Source organism: Chiloscyllium plagiosum, unplaced genomic scaffold (genome assembly GCF_004010195.1).
Source record: "Chiloscyllium plagiosum isolate BGI_BamShark_2017 unplaced genomic scaffold, ASM401019v2 scaf_4105, whole genome shotgun sequence".
NCBI classification, from domain to species: Eukaryota; Metazoa; Chordata; class Chondrichthyes; order Orectolobiformes; family Hemiscylliidae; genus Chiloscyllium; species Chiloscyllium plagiosum.
This window is the reverse complement of record NW_025214436.1, coordinates 14,553-20,103: the sequence shown is the minus strand read 5'-3', so window position 1 is coordinate 20,103 and position 5,551 is coordinate 14,553.

The window sequence follows — 5,551 nt, the reverse complement described above, 5'->3', positions numbered from 1 at the left end:
CACTGTCATTCCACAGCTACAAACGCTCTCTTTGAAAGGTACATTTTCGTATGAATATCGGGGCAGCAGCAGAATATGGGAACTAAACAGCCTGCGCTGTGTATTCATATTCTGGACAATGTGAGTTGTTCACAGTTTTCCCTAAAAGAGAGTGGACGTCGTTATTCACCGCTGTTGTGAAGCCAGATCCTGCACTAGATCTGCTCCCTCGTTTTTTGTTGTTGTGGCTAAAAGGTGGGCAATCGCAACGTGAAACTTTGTTATATTTCTCTCATTTCCTTCATTACTGTCCTGGTGAGGGAGGCTGGAGATTGGCTCGCTCGATCAGATGGAGGCACCAGCGCACTGTTGACCTAATTTAATCGTGAATATAATTGGTAATATTCACTTTGCATGGTACATTTTTCTGTTTTGTTTTATGTTACTTGAGGACTTTCTGTTACTTGGCAATGCACTAAATCTCCAGAATGTCGGGAAGCTCCGTTTGGAATTGCTTCGGTGCTATTTGTGTGAGCAGTTCTTGACATACACGTGTCGCACTGCCTCAAGACAGAAGTAATGAGTTTGTGTGTCTGATAATGACTCTGCCTTTTGAGTTCTGCACCTGGTCCACGTTAAGAGCTGTCAGTTTTTGGATTCACTGGAGAGTTGAGGGGACAACACGATTTGTGAGGTTTTTTTTAGTCAACGAAATTATTTGATGGAGAACTTGGGAATGTATCAAGGAGAATAGTCATTGTCTGTAAATGTCTGGAAAACATTCCTCTCTGTGTCATTTCAAAGCATTACGCCTCAAGAAAAAATAAAATTCAAACACACTGACTTAGTAACAAACAGCATGCGTTTTTGCAAGTGGTCTATTGAAACTGTTGTCAGGTACTGGAGTGTTACAGCATTGCAAACCTTCCTATCCAACTTGCACTTGCTGAACAGATGACCGTAACTAATCTAAACATATTTGCCAATATTTGTCCCTTATCTGTCCGAACACTTCCTGTCTGTATACCCATTTAGATGCCTTTGAAGTGTTGTGAGTGCACCAAACTCTGCCACTAAATGTGGCAATTTATTGCACACGCACAAAAATGTCTGTATTAAAAACAAGTGTCGCTCACATTCCTTTCAAATTGTACTGCTCTCACATTAAACCTATGCTATCCCGCTTTAAACTCACGTGACTTCTGAAAAAGTGTAGATTGACTATGTTCTCTGCTTGTCTCCCTCATGATTTTGTAAACTTTTCCAAGGACATTCCTCAGGCCTGAAGCTCCAGGGAAAACTGTCGAAGAATATTCAGCTTCTCACGAATTTCCACACCGTGCAAACCTTTCAAATCGTTGGAAGTTTTTTTTTTAATTATGCGAAGGTATTCATAGAAAGTGCCAGGGGAAATTGCCTGAAGTGAAGCGATGCTGAAACATTCGTCTTGACAGGTTTGGCGCTTAGTTATCGTCAGGGAGCGTCGCTGAGTGGTTTCATGTAGGTAAAAACAATGAATACAGATGCTGGAGACCAGATTCAGGATTAGTGGTGCTGAAGAGCGCAGCCGTTCAGGCAGCATCCGAGGTGCAGTAAAATCGACGTTTCGGGCGAAACCCTGTATTCCTGATGAAGGGCTTTCGCCTGAAACGTCGATTTTACTGCTCCTCTGATGCTGCCTGAACTGCTGTGCTCTTCCAGCACCACTAATCCAGAGAGGTTTCATGTGCTGGGTTTAGGGTCCAGTCTATTGCGTCGTGGGTTTGAAACCCAACTTTGCAATAGAACAACAGCAGGCAACCTTTTATGACGGAACTACACAGGTCCTGATATTGTTTTATGGGTGTGTTTGTTACTCCTCGGGTCTCTCACCCTCTCTGCGATAAACACGGGTACATGAGCAACTGATTCTTAAAATAATGAGAACTAGTGCAGTCCATATCCTCTCGAGAAATGTGCGTTTGGATGTGTACACGCATAATTTTGCTGCCAGTTGCTGTGTCTCAAATAGTCAGAGCATTTGGCTGAAATGTTGGTTCTCCTAACCCAAAAAGAGCACAGAGCTGTACATCTCTATGACTCTATGACTCTAAGTACTGAGACCGACCATCTTCGGACAATACAACCACGAGAACTCATCCATGATTGACCCTGAGTCCGCAGTGAGTGAAACGGTCACGTGCAGCAGAATGTGACCCCACTCTCTACAAACCCCCGCTGCCAACAGAAAGGGGCCCCTGCCGTTTCAATCAGCGGCTTCCTGCCCAGACCTGGGACACAGCTCATGGAAACTCCGTCCTCAGGAACGGCTGTTACCGTGTGAAAGGGTTAAAAATTCTATTTCAAATTGGAAATGGCTTCAGAAGATTGTTCCTGTTTTTAAAACATTTTATAATCAGAATTCCTGTCTCGAATATTAGAAGTGGTAAACTTTGTAGGCAGGTAGAACAAAGAAAGTGTTGATTGTGAGGACTCTGTCTCTTCAGCAGATGGGATTCCCCACACTCTAATCGGAAATGATTTGGTTTCCTGAAGTATTTTCCCGATTGATTTGCAGTCTGCCAGATTGTCTGGGAATACTTCGGCGACCTAAGGATCAGGGTCAAAATATGAAAATATTAACAGAGAATCGTAAATCCCGGGGCAAGGCCTAAATGGATTGTAATGGTCTGAAGGAATAAACCTGAGAATTGAAAGACATGAATAATGTTATTTGCAATGGGGAGGAATGAACGAGATTTTTGAAAATTGCCGTGTCAGCTGAATTAAACTCAGTATGAAATGATAAATTAACTAACACCAATCATGTCCTGGCACGCTCAGTCGGTAGAGCTTGAGACCTTTAATCTCAATGGTGTGGGGTCGAGACCCACGCAGGGCGCTGTTGTTTGTTAATAGGTTTGCCGCTCTCCATTAATGTTCCAAGAGCCAATTCGTTCGCTGAGGCAGGTTTTGTTGACACATTTCTTCCTCCGTTTTTGATCATCTCTTGGTTTCTGAGTGAAAAGTGCTGTATTGAATTAACTGAATGAGAATGCTCTGATGGAAACCGAATGGAACTCTCCCTGAAATTTTCCCAATTCACTCGGTAAATGATGCTGTTGTGTACCCATATGGGTTTACGTCATGAACAGCTTATTGTCAGTAACAGAGGTGGGGGTGATGCAGGATAGTGAGGTTTCGAAGTGATTTGTTCGAACAGGGAATTCAAACGTCCACAGAGCAGACATAGCTGATTGGTCCAGGATCACACTTCTCCCTTCTGTTTCAGTACCAACAAAAGAAATTGCGGGAAAATCTCAGCAGTTCTGGTAGAATCTTGGAATGGAAAACCGAGTTAAGTCTTCAAGACCAGTGACACTTATTTCTCCATGTCCATCTCCGTCTACCTTTTTTATTGAATATCTCCTGACTCTCAACTTTATACTCAGTTTATCTTTTATTACTCCGTTTCCAAACATTCTCCCAGCCTCCAAATTTAATAGCAGAACTGTTTCATCTCTCACCTCGCCGAGTTATGAGAGGAGGACTTCGAATTGCACGATTAACTCTGTTTCTATTTCCTTAGATACTGGATGGCCAGAGACCAGAAGGCATCGGAGGACAGTTAGAGCTTTCAGCCCATCTGGTCTGCTGCCATTCGGTCATGACTCATATCGTTCCCAAACCAATTTTCAGCCTTCTATCTGTGACACTTAGCTCTCCTGAATTTAGGATCCAGTCTTTTTTCCAGAGTGGAAATGAAACCGTCCCAACCGTCTCCACATCTGCTGGCAGCTGTTACACCGTATCTGTGTGTGATCGAGCTCAGTTTCAGTCCCACACAGCAAACATCTGTTCTGAGCAATGCAATCCCCGCTGCATGACAGATCGATCGGGTCTCTGACCCCACGGCTTTTCTGCAAGGCAGTAGTTAGCTCCTTCACCACCCACGGCAAGGACCGGTGCTTCAAAATGTGGGGACAAAGAACGATAAGCACAAGAGTTTGTACAGATTCGGTCGAAAGGGATATTGTCAATTTAGTGGAGTCCCTGCTTCAGAGTCTGGGTTTGAATCGCCCAGGCCTGGATAAAATTCCAAGTCAGGAAATGAAGATTTGTTTCTCTTCGTGTGGCTAATCTGAATGAAAACCATTTTCTGCTTCCACAGAGAGCACAGACCCGATTCTGTCAGAAGGAATCCAGTGATTGATTGCATCCAACTGGAATCATAGAATCATAGAGATGTACTGCAGGGAAACAGACCCTTCGTTCAAACCTGTCCATGCTGACCGGAAATCCCAACCCAATTTGGTCCCTCTTTCCAGCACACGGCCCATCTCCCTCCAAACCCTTCCTACTCATATACCATTTAAAATGCCTCTTAAATGTTGCAATTGTACGAGCCTCCACCACATCCTCTGGCAGCCATGGCAGCACATATACGAATAAATTGTCACTGCAAATCCCCTCTAAGGATCTCGCCTTTCTGAGCTGAAACTTTCTCGCTGTTCATTCAATGTCGCTATGTCTAATTCTTGGAACTCCCTCCCTATCGACATCATGGCTGTATCACTGTGTTGAGCACTTCGAGGACGAAGTAAAGTAACTTACCAACTCAATCTCTTGAGTAATTATGGTTGCACAGTGAAGCCTATCCCAAAGAGTGACGTGCATTCTCCAGAACTTCGTTTGGAAAAGCTGCAGTTATCAAGTGGACACCCGAAAGTGATCCGGAACAAGTGTAAAGTTTCGAAGGGAAAGTAGGATAAACTGAAAGTCAATGATGACTGGGATGAATGAGGAAGAAAGTGAGTGAGGATCTTTTGGTACAAGGATCAATGTCAATGCTAATGGTTTTGCCCTTACTGCACACTGTTAACATTCACTCACACACCACTCCTGGTAAATTCACCACAATTACCCTGGTCTCTTGGTATGAGTTTCCCTCTGTGCATATTCACGCGGTAAATCGGCCCAGGGATGATGAACGCATACTGTTTATCCTGTCAGGTGAAAGAGGTGAAGGCATCAGTTTGTAATCAAAGCAAGAAGAGATTGCCTCTTCCTGTACATTTTCAGTGTAGAGTCACCAGCTGTGAACTTATTTCCTGCACAAGCGGACGTTGATATAAATTCTCATCGAGCAGCTTTATTACAGGAAGGTGGTCCAATTAAATGTGATCAAATACTTCATTAAATACCCTTATTGATTTGAAGAACAGTGTCTGTGGTTTCGTCAGTTAAAACATATGGTAATAACCAGGCGTTAATGGTGTCAAATGCTGTCAAATGTTCTGTACATTGAAAGTTCATTGTTTAAACTTCTTGTAAAAGCCGTATTGTTTATCCAACATCGCGAAAGTGACGGCTCAGCATGCTTCTTGTGTTTGAGCTCAGACCGTTGTTATTTCGTGCTACCAAGCCCTACCGCCTGATGTGGACCCATTAATCTATGTTCTATCCTGCTAATTCAACGCAAAGTTCTTTTTACCTGTTCGACAAGGATTTGTCTATCTCTTCTACTATTATCTCCGTCCGCCTTTTCAAGTTTTTTTGGAATAATGAAGAGTCGCAGGAGACACTGCAGACT